General features: G+C 35.6%; 1 protein-coding gene across 2 annotated transcripts in view; it reads right to left on the bottom strand.

Moving 5' to 3' along the window:
- LSAMP (limbic system associated membrane protein) overlaps positions 1-19,299 on the bottom strand; it is a 755,031-nt gene that overhangs the window by 498,674 nt on the left and 237,058 nt on the right. The gene's annotated exons all lie outside the window — the stretch shown is intronic.

The following is a 19,299-nucleotide window of genomic DNA, read 5'->3' as shown; positions in this document are numbered from 1 at the left end:
CTACAGAAAGCATGCAGCTGATTAGAGAAGCTATAGACAGAAGTTGGGGCCACCTATACTTTCATGGTTAACTTACTCTTACAAACTAAAAATTCAGGTTCATTTACACTTTCCTCTGGATTCTATCCTTGAAGCTCAGTCTTATAACTTACCTCTGTGCTCTTTCTGCTTCTAATCATCATTTTTACACGGGGTGTTGCTTTTATATTCTATATTACTTTAAATAATTTTCATTTTATCCACATTGAAGCAAAATTTCCTTAAAGCAGGCACTTCTCTTTCACAATGTTGTAGTCTCAAAATTAATCACAGTTGTAGAACAGAGTAGAAATCTAGTACATGCCCACAGAATAAATTAATGAGAATGAATGAATGAACACATAAAATAAAAAGCTGTTATAGAAAATAATCAGAGAGATAAACGGAAATCAAAGTTTTCAGAAAACTAATAGTGTAAGGTGTTCTTAAAACATTCAAATAGAGTGATGTGGAAAGGACTCAATTAGATTGGCAAATAATATTTAATTTGATTTTTTTTAAATAAACGTATTTCAGGGAGTAGAATTCATAGTTCAGCTCTTTTATGAGTTTGTAGAAAAGAGAAAAGAATTACAACAAATATTGACTATACTCAGAGAAATTTAGGGAATTAAGGGAAAATGAAGATATAAATGATAAATGTTGATGGTGGGTGACAGAGATTTTATTTTTGTATTTTATTTTTTTATTAAAAAGTAATAAAATTTTATCTGTGATAGAAATTGAAAATAGATTGATAGATAGCAGCAATATTATAATAGAATAATCAAAATGGGGAAATAATGCATTATAATTTTATTGCCCATAGACTCACATGTCCTATCTCTTCCTTCTCTCCCTCTGCCTCTCTGTTCTGTCTCTTTTTCTCTCTTTCCGTTTCTGTCTCTTTATCTCACACATACAAAAAATGCAAAGCATGTATTTTCTAACCATCTGTTGATTCAAAATGAAGGCTAAACTGTTAAATGATAAATGTCAGGAAGGGGCAAGGGCAATCAATCCATTGATATGAACACTGGATGCTGGAGGTTTGGGTTGGACCCTTCTAACCACATAGTATCCCAGGATCTACCGGAAGTGATGGCCAAGGACAGAGCCTCAGAGTCCCTGAGAACAACTGGGTGTGGCTAAAATTCTCCCTCAATATTTTTTTTCAAGGAATAAATGCATGCCAGGCAGGAAACAAAGCTGCTACATTCTACTGACAATCTAATATTCTTGAGCAGCTTCAGACATAATATTAATATAAGAGGAATATTCATAATCATACGTTAATTGATTAATTAATTTTTGGTCTGGGTGCCATCCCCAGATATGCTGACTTGGCCCTGGGTCTGTTCTCAGGCATCACTGCTGGTAGACTTGGGGAACACTATGGGGTGTTCAAACTTGGGCTGGCAATGTGCACACAAGTGCCCTATCTTCTATACTGTTTCTCCAGTTCCACATTGGGAATTCTGTATCGCACTGTCACTGTCATCCTGTTGCTCACCGATTTGCTTGAGTGGGCACCAGTAACATCTCCATTGTGAGATTTGTTACTGTTTTTGGCATATAGAATATGCCCAGGGTAACTTGCCAGGTTTTACTGTGTGGGTGGGATACTCTTGGTAGCTGCCAGGCTCTCCAAGAGGGACAGAGGAATCGAACCAGGGACGACCGCATGCAAGGCAAACACCTATCCACTGTGCTATCGTTCCAGTCCACACTGGGAATTCAGTGAACAAAAATAAAAAATTAACGACATGTGGCAAAATGTAAGAGAATATTATAATGTGATAGGCTCAAGTTAAGGACTGAAACATCTGGGTATTGTTCCCCTAAGTATTGCAATGTGGACTATGCCAGTCTTGATTAAGAATCTGATACATCAGATCTGATTTCCTAATGATCATGGATTGTTTGGAGGAAGATACAGACGACAAGTCTCATCTACTGTGCAATTCTATTTGCTGAAGACAAAGTTCAGCCCTCTGGTCTCGCTTTCCTCCTGACAGACAATCAGCTCATGACCCTGAAAGAAGGAGCCTGGATTTGCCCTTGCCAGCTGCTGCAAGAAGCTCTGTTTTCGCTGTCTCAATTCCAAAGTTTAAACATTCTTGCAAAATCTTGGGCTCATCCTGAGGAAGGAGAGTTAGCAGTTTTCCAAGACGATAAATTCTGCCCCAGAGCAAAGCTAAGAGGTAACGGGCAATATCTAAGGTGAATGGTCAAATGAATAACTCCAAAGCCCTAAAGCAGGCAGAAAACTCTATAGGGGCCTTGTATTCTCTGTAGCATTCTTGTCACTTGATAAGTTACACAAAGATCCAGTTTTCTTCGAGATTCTTTCCCTCTGTCCCCAAAGGAGTCATAGTTAACTTATTCTTTACCAATCCCCTGACCATTGGCCTCCCTCTCCCACACAGAGAGATTGTTTTCCTTTTTCTTCTACTTTCCAATAAGTTGCTCAATATTTTCATGATTAAAATACAAGGACTATACTTTCTTCTAGAGAACTCAGACCATGGATGACCACAGAGACACTTCACCACTGCTCTTGCATCAACCCCAAACAGAAGACAAAACTCCAGTGGTTTCAAATGCTCCATGTCAAGAATTCACCCAGTCCCCTTTAAAATCCTGCCAGAGGACTGATTTGATTCCCTGTCCTTTTGCAAGTGGTGAATGCAACAGGTTAAAACGACATCTTTTGAAATGTGTTTATTCTTCTAACTTTTCCACCCACTAATGGCATGGAATGACCCTTTGTTCTCTCTGAAGAGAAGGAAGAAAAAAGCAAGAAAATCAGCAGCTGGGCTCAGGTGAGCCTTGGAGCTGCAGTGTTTTCCCCTTTCTTGTTCCCCTTCTGTTTGTCGGTAAATAAGCACCCAAGCTCTTCTCTGCAAAATTCAGTCCAAGTTCCCAGCACCTTGTCAAACTCTTCAAGGGAAACATTATTGCCTTAATTGCTTAAACTCAATTTGCATAATATGGAGTTCTGACAGCCACAAAAACAGGGATGCAAAAAGGAGATTAACAAGTGAGGTGCACGCTCAGCCAAGCCTGTGCAGTCTGGAAGACGAGAGCAGAGAAGAATTCATCGGATGGGTGGGCTCGCTGTTTCATTTGCTCTCTGTGCCTCCCCACCGCACCTCCTACTCTCCAACCCACCTTGGAGTTTGTTTGTTTTTCATTTGCATTCATTGGCTCAGAGCGTGTGCCTAGACTGTTAATTGTCATTCCCAGCAGAGGCTCCTTCAGGGCCTAGTAGAGCACAGGCAGCAGCCGACAGCCCAGATTTAAAAGCCGTCTTGCCTCTTTACAACAAACTCACTCAAACATTCCAAATATTAACACTGCAAAGGCAGGCAGGCACTGTTTCTTCCTTATACTGGGGTAATGGCATTTAGTAAAATTAAATTGATTTCTCTCCGCGTCATTGATCATCAGCTCTCTGTGATTTCCATCAGGACCCCCCTCTGCACGGCTGCCTAAACCCCTAGTCTCAGGGCCAGAACTCTGTGCTCTTCTCTTCGGGGAGCACTTCCAGGCCTTCCTGTTGCCTACAGGTTAATAGACCCCTGAAAATGACTTGTAATAGAGAAGCACTCACCCCAAATTACTTTTGTGAACAAAAAGTGTTCTATTTACTGAGGCACTTGCCCAAGAGATATAGCAAGGCAAGCCTGTTTCACTGTAATTCATCAAAACAAAGGAAGTGAAAGTACCACAGACTCCGCCTGGGTCCTTTCCCCAGACCTTTGCCAGACCACGCAGATCAGATCATACTTTCCTGACAAGTGAATGTGAGGCTTTTCTTAACCAACTATGTAGACCAATGGACTCTGTGCCTCTGAGTTTGCTAGCTTTTATCTTTATTTACTATTAAGTACCACAAATCCATTATTTAGTTACCCTTCTAACTACCCCTTTAGTGAATGACTCATTGAATTTTTTCACTGGTATTACCTGACCAGCTAAAAAAATCACCTCCTCTCCTGAGGACTTTGGTGCATCCTTTGATATGAGAATTCTATTTTTTTCTAGCCCCTATTTTTTGCACATCTCTTCAGCTAAAACTACCCATGTCCCACTTATTTAGATTTTTTTTTTTAAACTCATCCCTGCGCATATGGATAGTAGCTCCAAGAGTTTCTGCTCTAGAAAGACTTTCATACTCTCAAGTAGATTCCCCTCGGGACTTGCTTCTCTGGTCCTCTGTACTAAAAGTCATCGTCCTGCACCCCTAATCTTTGTCCACAGCACAACTAAAGATTCCTGAGGAGAAGAAATAAAGAAATGTGTCTTCTCCTTGTTGATAATGCATACATAGCTGACTTTTATATTAATAGCATAGCTGACTACTTATCTATAGTATTTCATAATTCAAAAAGTACATAAATCCTTGTATTTTGTATGGATAATCAAATTTTTGAAACTGAATGGAAGCTTCACACCTTCCCATGCTCATATCTTTTAATTTTCTTTTTTTTAATTATTTAATTTATTTTTTTTTTAAATTTTATTGAATCACTGTGAGATAGTTACAAGTTTTCATGTTTGAGTTACAATCTCACAATGATCAAACACCCATCCTCCACCAGTGCACATTCCCCACCACCAATATCCCGGGTATACTCCCCTTTTCCCACCCTCCCCCTGCCTCTATGGCAGACAATATTCCCCATACTCTCTTGCTCCATGAGTGGAGGGGAGAAGGCATGTGGAATAGAGAAGGGATGACTAACAAAATGATGGCTGGAGGAACCAGTTGGGATGGGAGATGCATGCTGAAAGTAGATAATGGACCAAACATGATGACCTCTCAGTGTCTGTGTTACAAACTATAATACCTTTTAATTTTCTTGTCTTGCTTTTCAAGCTATGACGTTTCCAGGGTTAAGTCGTGATATTGAGTATAATTCTTACTGATTCTCAAAGCAATAATTAATTTTATTATTAGGCAAGTTACTTTTTTTTTAATAAGGTGAATACCTAGTTAGGAGGACTAGAGTCACTTTCAACAATGCTTGTGCACAAAGGACAGTACTGACTGGGTCTGGTAGCATAAAAGGACATCAAGAATGGCATCCAGCTTGTGTGTGCTTTGGGGCCACAGTATGACCAGGATAGGACCCAGGGTCTCGTATATGCAAGGCATATGCATCTGCACAGAAGTTTCTCTCTGGTCTCTGTTTTTTTCATATTTTTAGTAAATTTCTTTGTGAGTTTAAAAACACAAATAAAGCATATGGATAGAGAGATAGCACAGGATACATCAGGTAACACACTTGCTTTACACATAGGTGAATCCAGGTTTGATACTTGGTACTGGGTATGGTTCCCGAGTACCCTGCAAGAAGTGGTCCTTGAGTTCTTAACCAGGAGTGAACCCTGGATGACAGCCATATGTGACACAAAGAAACAAAAAGTCTCCTAATTTACCACATTGTTTTATTATAAATGAGTATAGATTTTATCATATATTATTTTCTCAATTTTTTCAATACAACTCTCAATTTTATTATATTTTAAGAGTACATTTATTATTATGCCCCCCATTATATCACTTTCCTAATGTGTTCATGTATATATAATGATTCAAGCAAGTAAGGTAACTGAGATGTGTTTTGCATATTTTGTTACTACAGTCTATGCATATGTTCATTTATGGAAAGAGGTGGTTTTGATTTTGAAGAATTAAAAAGAGTTAGTCCAGAAAGTACATGATGTACAGTACATGATGGGTAAGTTGTAGGTTTGCCTTGCATGTAGCCAGCCTCTAATAGATCTCTATCTCTTCCCATGACTACTCTTGTATCCAGGAGTAACCACTGAGCAGAAACCAGGGGTTACCCCCTACACAAGCTAAGCTTTATGCCAAACAAGCAAAATCAAATCAAATATACAACTAGTGCCAAGAATAGCTAAAATGGATCACAAAAGAAAGTAAATAATAAACTATGAATCACTACTTAGTATTTAGTCTTAAACTAAATATAAAGGTTTAGGAATATTGTTTTTGATGGTTTCCTTAGCAATCAAAACCACCAGAAATTTGTATTTGTCTTTAGTGCCCCGTGTTTTGATTGTTTGTGGAAATTATTATGGAAACATAAAAATGCACTAGCCAATAATAGAGAACATATCCAATATTGAATAAATGAAAAGGTAGTGACAAATGATTTTTTAAAAGTAGTAACTAATATTGTAACATATTATATTGATTTTAGACTTTGCCGAACCTCCAAGGAAAAAAATTAAGAATAAGTTACTTAAAATAAGAACATTAAGAACATCTAAAAGAAAATAAATCAGGTGAACTGATCAATAATTTATAGCTTAACCCTGGTAGAAGGTTTATATGTGTTTATGATATGTTGTAATATATTTTGATTTATATTATATACACATACATGCTTTATTCTTAGCTATCTGAAATATAAAACTAAAACAATACAACTAATAAATTTTGCAAAGTAATTTGCGAATTTGGGTCAGCATTTGTCACAGGGGAAGTAGATGGTATGAATTATTGTTTAATGAGGATACTATAGTATCTGAGTTTTTTTTTTTTTTTAGATGTAAACAAATGTAAGGAATGAGCAGGAGCAAGGTCAGGTTAGTCTGCCTGTTTTTTTGGTTAAAGTGTTTGTCAGTATTCTAACTGTACTTCCTCACATGTAATTGAAGAGAGAAGTCAGATTACAATTGTATTCTGATTGAGGAGACTATGAAAATAATTCTAAGGAAGGAAGCTTTTACCTAATCCAGGGACACAGGATTTTATTGCTTGACACAGTTTGTTGAGCAGCCATGAGGCAATTCACAGTCTAGTACTTCAGGAAAATAATGAACTGTGTGTGCTGTGATATCAAATAAATGAAAGTTGGAATTGAGAGAATGCTTATGATCAACCAATTGGAAAGATGCACAAAGTTCAGTTCTAGGTGCAAAATGATTTACAGTGATGAGAAAGCTATTCTCTGAACAAACATTAAAGATTCTAAAGGTGAAAGTTTTCTTCCACTTTCAACAATGTCATAAAATTTCCTAATAGAGATCAGAATAACAGGAAAAGTCCATTTAAATGACATAAAACTGGAAGTAATCAATAAACTTATTTTTATAGAATGATACAATTCTAAACATATCAACTATATGATTTTACTTTTACTAATTATTCTGCCAAGGTAGAAATTTAATTGACAGAATTTTCTTCAGAGTCAAAACAAAACAGAAAGTTTACAGGAGTCAAATGAACATCAAAGGTACCACAAGTATTTATTTAAGCACTTAATACCAACTAAATATTAAAAGCAGATAAATCAAGAGAACGCATTTTAGAAATGCTCTAAGAAAAGCTCTAGTTCCTTGAAGAATTTTTCTGTTTTTCAGTGGGTATATCTGTTTTACATAGAAGGGTTTGCGTTGGGGAGCATGAGGGGGAAGGATACTTGATATATTTCACTCCTTAAGCATCGTATTCTGATGCTTGTCTGCATTAATGTTAATAATCTGATTTAAGAATTATTGTATTATAGTTTAGGCAGTGAGGTTACAGTCACATTAATTTCATGGTATTAATTTCATGTGTAAAGTTGCTGCACCCAGCACTAAAGTGCCCAGTACCCTCCACCAATGTCCTTTTAGTCTCAAGTGAAAAGCACATGAAAAGTTTTAGTAATGTTACACAGTTTGATCACTTTGTAATTTGTATTCTTAAACTATATTCAAAGATTTTGAAGGTTTGCTATGACCAATTCTCCTTTGAGAAGATTTATTTGTATACTGTGTATTAAAGGAGACAACACATAAATTATTGGTAAATTAAAGGTTAGAAAATTTTTATTTGATTTGGGCCAAACTCAGCAATGTTTGAGCAAACTCAGGGCTTACTTATGGTTTTGTGCTTAGGAATTACTCTTGGTGCTACTTGAGGCCCAGATGAGAATCTGGGGACCTAAGCTACGACAGCCAGGTGCAAGATAAAACAAGTGCCCTCCTTGCTGTACTAAGGCCTAAACTTCCAAATTAAAAACAAACAAATAAACTCTAAACCTTTAATAAAATTGATACCCAATTATGATTTAAAATAAGGTTTCTTTCTGAAAGGTTTATCATTGTCTACTAATGTATAAGTTTAACCCAGATTTGTAGGCCAGGTCCTATTTAAATAACTGATCACATTACGAAGCCACCAACTCAAACCCAGAAAGAAAGTGCATTGAAGATTTCTCTATGACAACATGTCCCTCTACTGCAAAGCAAGGAATGAAATCAGATCTTGAGTCACAGGATGTGGCATGTTTCTATTTAGAGTGAAAACCCAAGTCTAGAGTAAGCACATGCCTTTAAATAAGTAAATATATATGCTGTCATCACTGTCACCCCGTTGCTCATCGATTTGTTCGAGCAGGCACCGGTAACATCTCATTGTGAGACTTGTTACTGTGTTTGGCATATTCAATATGCCACAGGTAGCTTGCCAGGCTCTGCCGTTTGGGCGTGATACTCTTGGTAGCTTGCTGGGCTCTCCGAGAGGGGCGGAGGAATCAAACCCAGGTTGGCCGCATGAAAGGTGAATGCCCTACTTCTATGCTATCGCTCCAGCCCTTATGTATATATGTATTATATATTGTATATATGTAAATGATCCAGCAGGGAGAAAGCATGACAGAGACACCCCTAATCAGCAAAAAGAGTAAAGAAGAGGAGAAAAATTGAATCTCAAAGACTGTGACCAAATGGTTTTAAAAGTCTTAGAAAGGATGGAGAGTAATAAAAGAAATAGACTCTCTAAGAAATACTAATAGGGTTTGAAAATGAATCTTTGGTTCATCTTTACTTAAACATTCTCCTGTTAACACAATGAAGTTTTGGGTAAAACTTCAGTATGTAGAGGACACCTACACTCCTTTAAAGAATGACTAAGAACATAGGAAATTATTTCATTCTTTAAACAAAAACAAAACTCACACCACTTGGGCTGGAGAGATATTACAGTGTGTAGGACACTTCCCCTGAACCTAATCAACTGAGTTCAATACTTAGAAATCACTATGATTCCCCAAGCTCAAGTAGGAGTGATCTCTGAGGTCAGAGCCAGGAGTAATCCCTGAGTACCCTGTTGTGTAAAGATCACCAAAAAAAAATTTACACAACTTGCTGTCATAAAAAGAGGGAAAATTGAATGAGCCTATAAACCAAAAGGTAGATTAAGATCTGGGCTGAAAACTACAGCCTTCTAGAATGGGGTTGGATATACTCCCCTCTCTTCAGAATCAGCCCAAGGTACCACACAGGATCCCCCCCTCTGACATAAATGACTTGTATCTACACTCTTGGAACATTTAGCTGCAAATAGGCCATACACCACCTTCTCCAAATTTCACAGTACTATCAACCCATTAGGAGTACAGCAAATTTACATAGAAATTTGATGGAAAATTTACATAGAAGCCTACTAAGTTGCATGAGTGAAAAGAGTAACAACCGGCACCAATAAGCTTGGTAAATTCTCAGGCAATGCCTTTCATAAAACCATTGTGAAATAAAACAATATTCACAAATTGACTTTTATAGTTGCATTTTTTGATAATTCCATTTGCCATTTTCTTGTAACAAGCAATGTGAAGTAAATTTGTTTGTGTCTGCTAAATGGGAAGGTTGAGAGGTGGGAGGGAAATTTGGATGTTGGTAGAAGAAAAGTCACAATGATGGTGGGGTTAGTGTTGGAATATTGTATGCCTGAAACAATAATATGAACAATCTTGTAAATCATAGTATTGTAATATTTTTTTTAAAAGAAGGAAATTATAAAGCAATTTAATACAGTAAATAATAACTTCAGTTTCTCTGGGCAGCTATGAAATGCTTTCTAACTTTCATTGTCCTCTCCTCTATTCTCCAATATTACCTTGTCCTTTATTTCAAGAATGACCATTCAAAGTTTTCAGTTATATGCAAGCATGGCACCAAATTATAATTAATAAAATGTGAATGAACTGCCGATGTATAAGTTGATATTTTTATTACTTGTTAGTTTGGGGACAACTTCTGGCTTTGTGCTCAGGGATCTCCTTTGGCAGCACTTGGGGAATCATGTGTGATGTCTGGAATCAAACCTGGGTTAGCTACATATAAGGACTCTGTCAACAGTACCATCTAGCCAGCCTAGCAAATACTTTCAAATATTCAATATGCACTGACTTGACATTTTTTTCAGGAGTCTATTTATGGTAATGATATGGTTAAAAAAAAAAACAACTACCTGATTTTTGGAAGGTATTGGCCAATTACTGATATTGTAAATCTGTTCTTATTGAAATAGCTCAATTTAATTTTTAAATTAAAAAAGATTAAATAATATTGTTCTGGGGCTGGAGAGAGTACAGTAGGTAGGTCATTTGCATTGCACTTGGCCAACCTGGGTTTGATCCCTGGCATGCAATAACATATGCCGAGTCCTGCCAGGAGTAATCCCTAAATGCAGAGCCAGAAGTAAGCCCTGAGCACTGCTAGGTAGGGCACCAAAATGAAAAAAAATGTAAATAAATAATATTGCTTATAAGAATGCAGTTACATTTTAGGTGGATATGCTATTGCACCATGTCTATAACCAAAATATTGATATCCATTTGCCTCAATCCATTGACTGCATTAATTTCATTTCTGTTACCTATTTGCTAACTTCATGATCGAAGTCCAGTTTCTCTGCCTCTTCCATGACTTTGTTTTATTATATGCATAAAGCATGTGTAAGTGAAATCATTTGATATATATTTGTCTTTCCTCTGTTGACATATTTCACTTAGTATGCCGTTCTTCAATTACATATGTGTCTTAGTTAAAAATAAAAGAATATCTATTTTTGCATATATACATATATATACATATACATACAACTAGTAAAACTTCTTTACTCATCTGTCATAAAGCTTTTGGATTATTACCTGCTACCCTGTGGATATTGTGAAAGTTATTGTAATAAGCATAGATGTGCAAATATTTTTTAATTAGTTTTTTTTTCTGTTGTTTGCATAAATGACTAAGGAGTGGAAATTCTGGATCACATTGTTAGTTCCATTTTAAATTTTTTGACAAGTAGCCATATTGTTTTCCATAAAGGTTGACCCAGGGGCTAGAGTGATAATACAGTGTCTCGTACACTCTGTATTATAGACACACTGGCCTTGTAGAGTGTGTCCTATATGCTTGCCCTGTACACGGCTAAAATGTTTTCATCTGTTGCATCCCATATGGTTTCCCATTGATTGCCAGGAGTATTTCCTGAGTGCAGACCCAGGTTATCCTTGAGCATTGCCTGGAGTCACCCCCAAAGCAAAACCAAACAAATCAAATCAAAAGGGTTGAATCAATTTACATTTGCACTAGAGGGGAAAAAAAAAGGATTCATTTTCTCCATTATCTCCACCAGCATTAATTTATATAGGATATTCTTACTGGTACAAGGTAATATCTTACTGGAATTTTTATTTGTGTTTTCCTGATATTGGTAATGAAAAGTTTTTTATGAGTCTACTAGCCAAGATGACCTACTTCTGATTTGTTACATGAGGGAGAAATGACCTTCTGTTGCACTTATGCCACTACTGATTTAGTTGTTAGTTTGATTGCAAGTTTCCTGTTTTCTTTTTCTAAACGTTTATTCAAGTGTCATGGTTTACAAAGATACAGAATGTTGTGTTTTATTCATTCAATAATTCAATACCAATGTCTCCACCAGAGTCAACTACCCTTCACCAGTGTTACCAGATTCCCTCCTCATCCCAACCCCTGTCACATTCCCACTTGACTTGACAGGCACATTACAAAGTTTCAGGTTGGAGGTTTTCTTACTTATACATTTGTAATAGAGTTTTATCATCCACTCTGATGAAGTTGTGAGCAATAAAATAAGTTAGCTTAATTATAGAAGAATAATTGAGTTCAATTTGAGGGAGGTCATGAACACACATCAGCCAGGAATATGTGTATGTGTATAAATGATAAACCATGGTAGATAGGTACTAGTGAGATAATAAGTAAAAAGAAAGTTCATGGAGAAAGTTAAAAAGAAAAACCAAGAGGTGTTTTAGTAGATGAATGGATAAATTATATTATAATCAGACAGTAAAATAGTATTCACCACTAAGGAAAATAGTGATCAAGCCAATAAAATATATTGAGTAATTTACCAATATATTACTAAGTGAAATAATATGTCTGCAAAGAGAATATACTGTATTCTGTATTATCCAACTCCTTCCATAACATTTGTTGAAATCATAGAAATTACACACCAATATTGAGTCCTCAAATAAAATATGGATTTTGGGTGACTTAATGAGGCATTAATGTAAGTCCACCAACTGTAAGAAATATGCCATCTGGTGTGGATATTGATAATCAGAAAAGATACACTTATATAGGGCAAATGGGATCAAGAGGTACAAGAAAATTTGTATAATTTTCTCTTTACTTTTTCTGTGATTATAAAACTATTCTAGCACAATTCAAATTGAGTGACTTATAATATGTAAATTGCACCTTAACAATGATATTTGAAAAATAGAAGAAAACAAACAAAATGGTTAATATCAAGGTTTGGATTGAGGTATTAAACATTCAACAAAGTGTATTGGAGAGCATGTGCTCTATTTTTCTTCCCTGTAGAAAACTATGCCTACAATCTTTGTATCAAGTAACCAGGTGACAGACATTAAATTACCTCATGAAGGCTCTCATTTCTATAGATAAATTATAAATCCTTATTTGATAGATTTGATATCTACTCATTCCCTTAGTAGTGGGTCTGGATTTGTCCTTGAAAAATAAAACAAAATAAACTTTATTCTCACTACTTTGTACCTCTCTTAAATCTTTGACATGTTTCCCTTTAGCCTCTTGTCAAATAAATTCCCTTAGAATCTCTTATTTATTTCTTGTATTCTTCCATAGCTTTCAAAGCCACTGCCATCTGACTCTCTCTATAATAGATCTTCTCCAGCTTAGTGACGCCATTTAAATGTGTGCAGGATGAAATGTGTTTTATTCTACTTATTCTTGGATGTAGACAGAAAAGAAAAGTAACATTTACTGTCCCCGTTTTGATACTAGACATTTTGCAACAACATATATTATTATAAATTTACCTTTTCCGGGAGGAAACGGAATTATTATTTAAAACCAATTTATCCTTCTATATTCTATTTGAGACGGTATGGGCATAGGAAAATCAGGAAACGAGAAAACAGCATGAAAGGTTTTTGTCATAATTTAATGCCTTGAGTGAAGAGGAAAGGAGAGAGTAAAAGAAGCTAAGAAAAATTAGCAGGCATAGTATTGAATTGAAGCAAATAGTAAAATGCTAAAAAGTGACTTCACTAAAATAACTATAGTTTAAACAAGTGATTCAGAAGAGTGTTGAGGAGGAGGTATTAAGAAGAGGTGGGGATTTTTTCAGTTCTGCTGAAATGTTCACAACTTGTTTCTGTCTTGATTGAGAAAGGAGAGGAATACACTACTTTGGAAATAGATCATTTTGAGATGCAAAATGGGACAGGGAGAGAAACACTGTTCTTATGCACTGTTCAGAACCATGATGGGGAAGAACAGATGGTTTGGTGGTTAAGATAAGCACTTAAAGTGAGGCTGTTCTCCTAAACTTATTCCAAACAACCGAGTTTCTTGAATCTGAAATATGACATTGGAAATATCACAGTCAGGAAGCTTTCAAATGGAATTTCTGGCACTTCCTGAGGCAGAAGTATTCTCCAAAGACTGTTTTAATTAAGACTCAGGAGATTAATTCTCACTGCTGGTGAATGTTGTGGTATAAGCCCACACCTTCACCGAACAGATAAATTCATGCAGGTAATTGAGCCAAAACACTTGAATATCAACTCTTGAGGATTTATGACTGTTTTCATTCTCAAGATTACAGAGGCTCATGGAATCAGACTTTAAAAGCAAGAGATAACCTTTATTCCAAAATATACCAGAATGAAGTAACTAAAGAAAGCATTTATGTTACAGAAATTGAACTGCAACATATCATAAAATATATCTGGCTTCAAATTTTAAACTTTTAAAAAACAATAGATAATTTGTAACAAAATTACTGTTTTGAGCTCTGGTTCAGTGATTTGTTCATAAGTCTACATATTCTTGAACCCAGCACTTCAAAATTGATTGCTTGGCATGTTCTGCATCAATACTGAGACATAGTTTCCAGCTAAGAAGTTTATAGTTTAGTGGTAGAATTATATTTTAGATTACAGACTTTTCTTCACTGTGTTCAGAAAACTGCCACATGTCAAGCACTTTGCTAAATATCACACACTATATTTGTTATTTATTTTACACAAACATTCTGTGAGATAGTAAGATTTCAAATTACACTAGGAAAACTACTGGGTTGTGGGAGAGGACGGGAGATTGAACAAAATTCTGATGAGGTTTTAATCCAGACTACAATTCACAATTTTGTTAACAGAATTTGCAAAATGCTATAATTCTTATAGTGGTCCAGGTAATCGGACATCCCACTATAAAATTGGGTTCCTAGCCATTTCTTGTCTTAAACACTTTAGTGGAAAGCCTGAGAAAGAATACAGGAAATAGGTTGTATGATTCTAGATTTCAAGTTTGGAAACAAGTATAAGGACTTAAAGGAAGCAAGAACATGAATGCATTAAGTGAATATATTAAGAAGACAGAAGCTTCAAGTTAGTGGCATAATAAATCCCAGAAGGAGACAGTGCGGATTAACTCTCAATATACTACTTATAGAGTACAAAAGATTGCAGCAGTTATTAAATGATATCCATTTTATTCAATCCCAGAAAGAAACAATGTAGATCAAGTGCCAATATATTTCTCATGGAGTATAAGAAACCATGGGAGATTTTATACAAATCATTGCAGATTTTAATTAAATATCTTTTATTTATTTTAATATTTTTATTGAGGTAACAGTGGTTTAGAACATGGTATATAGGTTTTAGAAGTACAATTTACACTGTGTGAAATTTATGTAACCACACTATACCCACCATTTATCTAAGTACCACTATCCCCCACTATTCCACTATTAGTCTTCCATTGAATCACCTTCACACTGTGCTCCTCCCTGCCCCACTCCCTCTGTTAGTTTCATATATAGGTATGTCTATGTATGGACATACATATATATGTATACATTAAGGAAACTACTGGGCTGTTTAGTTTCAGTTATGCAGTAAGAATATAATGGCTTTATTGTTTTTTAGGTCACACCCAGCAATGCACAGGGGTTACTCCTGGCTTTGCACTCAGGAATTACTCCTGGTGGTGCTGAGAGGACCATATGGGATGCTGGGAATCAAACCTGGGTCGGCCAAGTGCAAGGCAAACTCCTTACCCGCTGTGCTATCGCTCCAGCCCTTCTAGGGCTTATTTTGTTTCAGTATTACCTTTTTCTTTTGATTTGTCTCATTGTATTTCTCATGTGAATAAAATCAAAGGGTATTATTTTTTCTTCCTCTGCCTGATTTCATTTAATTTAATCCTTTTTAGTTTCATCTTTTTTACTGTATGAGCAGTACTCCACTGAATTAGTATACCACAACTTTGCCTAATAATCTGCCTTGTGTTCTTGGTTATATCTGTTCTGGCTATTTTAAATCACGTGTAATGGACACAGGAATATATATATTTATAATCATATTAATGTTTTTATATTCTTGAGATATCTTCTTAGGAGGAAAATTGCTGATTCATATTGTATATATCTGTTTTGAATATTTTGAGAAAACCATGTGTGTTTAACATAGTCTACCACAATTTATAAATCCACAAAAAATGCATAATAATTCTTTTTTTAACTACATTATCAACCACATTATTTTGTTTCTGGCCATTCTCACAGGTGTGAGGTGATATCTCATCATGGTTTTGATTTGAACTTTCAAATACCCTCAGCAAGGTTAAAGTCTAGAATTCTTCTCTATGACCAGTAGTACTTCCTGGAGTTCACTAGATAATCTCCGGGCTCTTATTTCCAAATGGGGAGAATGTCTCATCAGACTTCAGCTTTTAAAATTTATTTGGGGCGAGTTAATAGTCTGTGATTAGTCAGTGGGTCCCTAATTAAATATAACTATACATTTATTACATTTTAATACAATGCCTGATCCTTTTGCTTTGACATTTCTAGTTGCATATATGTATATAATTTATATATATATATATATATATATGTAAGCATCAGTGGAAAAGGAACAATGCTAATGCACTAAAGGGAAGGATAGCAACAAAAGCTAAGTAGTTATTCCTGGGCTCCCAACAATGGATGTGACTTCTCTAAAATAATTTTAAAATTTTAATTTTTTGCAAGTCATTAATGGAAAAGTATTATTAGAATATAAATATCCAATGCTACAGCTAGTGCCCCATCCTGCAAATCTAGGGATAGAGTTTAGAATAGTTAAGTATCAATCTGTTGGATACTGTCTTTGTACTTTAACTCTGAAAATGTTTAGTAAGTGCATCCTTTTATGTTAAAAGAAGAAAGCATTCCAGTTTAAAAAAGAGAAGCTAAAAGTGAAAAATGAACCATAAAAGATAATTTATCAGTCATTGGAAAAGAGAGTACTGGGATTTGGGCATATTTTATACTACTAAGCATAAGAGAAGGTGGACAGCTTGAGACACCAAATTTTTATTTCTATAAAGTGTCAGGATTTGTTGTTATGGAACAGACATTAATGATTCTTGGGCATCATCCTTTAGGAGTTTCAGGATTTGTATTTATCAAACTGGAACAGAGGAATGAGATGAGGGAATTGGGGACCACTTATCTCGTGTCATAATCAAGCACAGTGGATAGGAAAACAATTCGAACGTGAACAGGATAAGAAGCATTCTGTAGTCAAAAGTGTGTGTTAAACAGTATTCAGGAAGAATGATTCTAGTGTTGTCCCTGAGACTATGGAGAACAGAAACATTAAGGGATTAGAGAGATAGTAGAGCAGTAATGTGCTTCCATTGCATGTGACCCACATGGCTGCTTATATGTCATATGCCATATATGTAATATATGCCTATACCCTACATACTCCCACAAGCACTACCAAGAGAGTAGTCAGAAATAAACCCTAAGCACTGTAGAATGTGAACCAAAAAGAAAAGGTAAGTAAAAAATGTTAAGCATCAAAATCAATATGAATATTTATTAAAATACAAAACTTAATTGTTTCCACTTATTTCCTCATTTCATCTTAAAATGAATTTGTATAAAATTGAATTATTCCATTTCATAAATAAGGAAGTAAAGATTTAGTGTGTTAAACAAATTCCTCAGTTGTATGCATCAGATAAAAGGAAAGAGATAGCTCTGAGGCCAAGAACAGAAGGGTTCCAAATTTTGCTTTTCACTCCACTTTTGCTTCTCATCAACTTCCCTCCTAGCAAATGGGATAACTTAGCCATCCCACCTGTTGAAGCCTCCTAAGTTTTCCTGTCAAATGAAGGCATTCCACTAGATTGGGGGTTTTCTGTGTATGTGCATGTTTTTGGTGTATGGATGAGAGGTACATTTGTAAATGATTACACACTCTTACTCTGAACTTTGTGGAAAGTAACCCTGGCAGATCAATCCTGATTAAGGCACCAGGAAAGGTTCTGGTTGTCTCACCTTCACCATATCCACTGTGGCTAAAGAAAAGCCAAGGGATATATATGAGTTTGCAGAAAATGGTTTGAAAACCTCTTGTGTAAACCCCTAGGATCCTTAGATCTGTGCAGGTGTGTGGTATGTGTGCATGTATGCACACAACTGGATGTAGGCAGAGGCAGCTATTCCATGGATATGATCTTTATCCACTGCTTCTCAAAATGGCATTGTAGTTAATTTTACAGCGTGAGAATTCATTCAAGAGCTTATTGCCATGTTTCTCTTAGGAGCTAGATCTGAAGAACCGAGATCCTCAGATTCACTCACTGGATTCACCTCCATCCATTGGAAATAGCAGTTACTTCTCTTTCTGGGAGCTGGGAGAAATAATTATAATGATAAAGTATACACATTCACTTATAGGTCTGTTTCCAGTTCCAACACTATGGTCTGTTATTTTTGGATTCTCAACACTCTGAACATTATTCCTCGCTTCAAAAACTAGGTTGGTCCTTAAAACTACTTGAAAGCGTGACATCCTATGATGTTATGCCTAGTTTATGACTTCAAAAGAGCAACTCAATATGTACTTTTTATTCCCATAGTATTGCATCCGATAGATTGACAGTCACCTGCCAGGGAGAAAATTACTTTTTAATAACTACTTATTTGATGCTCCTTTAAATTTCTTAAGTACTCTCCTCAGGGCATAAACACATTTCTGTATCTAGTTTTTTTAATGTAAGGTAAAAAAAAGCTAAAATGTTAAATTTTCCATTCTGATACTGGAGTTAGAACTTCAGGTCTGGATGTGAAATCTCTCGACTAAGTTCTCTACTAAAGAGATTTATGGTGGGAACAGTGTACACTTGAAAACAGGGAAAGAAGGGAAAGAACACCCATTGTGCATCAATTGATAGAAGTGAAGGGAAGAATCTGCCAGACATACACAAACAAATAAATAAACATAGTTTGGGTGTGTGGGGTGTTGTACAACACCCAGGGGTTTCTCCTGGCTTTGCACTTAGGAATTACTCCTGTACTGGCTGGAACATATCGGGTGCCTGAGTTCAAACCTGCATGGGCCTGCATGTGGAAAGCAATAACCCTATTGGCTGTACTATCTCTCCGGACCAATATGATCTTTAATTTGTTTGCTATTTTTTTAACCTTTTACTGTTTGTTTTACTAGACGTTGGGGTCTTTTTATAAATTCCTCATTCCAAAATTCCTAAACTAATAGTCAGTTAGTGAAATAGACACAATAAAAAATGAACGGTACTATTAAACACCAAATAATTAAAATTTGTTTAAGAAATAAGTACTGTAGAAGCAGAAAGTAGCAAATATTAAACAACTTAGTAGCACTATAAAATATATGACACTTTGGATATCTAGTAAAAATTCCCAAATAAGAATGACATTTGTGATAATATTCCACAAAAGACAAAAACAATTCCATTCATCGTTTTTACCAAATATTTATGAACTCTTATATAATAGCAGGAACTATTTAAATTAATCCAAAATAAGTTCATTTGATCTATAATATCAAAAATTAAAACTGATGTAAATGTCAAAACATGAAGAATAATCAAGTATGACATATAAACATATTA

Source organism: Sorex araneus, chromosome 2, assembly GCF_027595985.1.
Source record: "Sorex araneus isolate mSorAra2 chromosome 2, mSorAra2.pri, whole genome shotgun sequence".
NCBI lineage: Eukaryota > Metazoa > Chordata > Mammalia > Eulipotyphla > Soricidae > Sorex > Sorex araneus.
The sequence above is the reverse complement of the archived record's forward strand: the minus strand, read 5'-3'. Positions and strand labels throughout refer to the sequence as shown.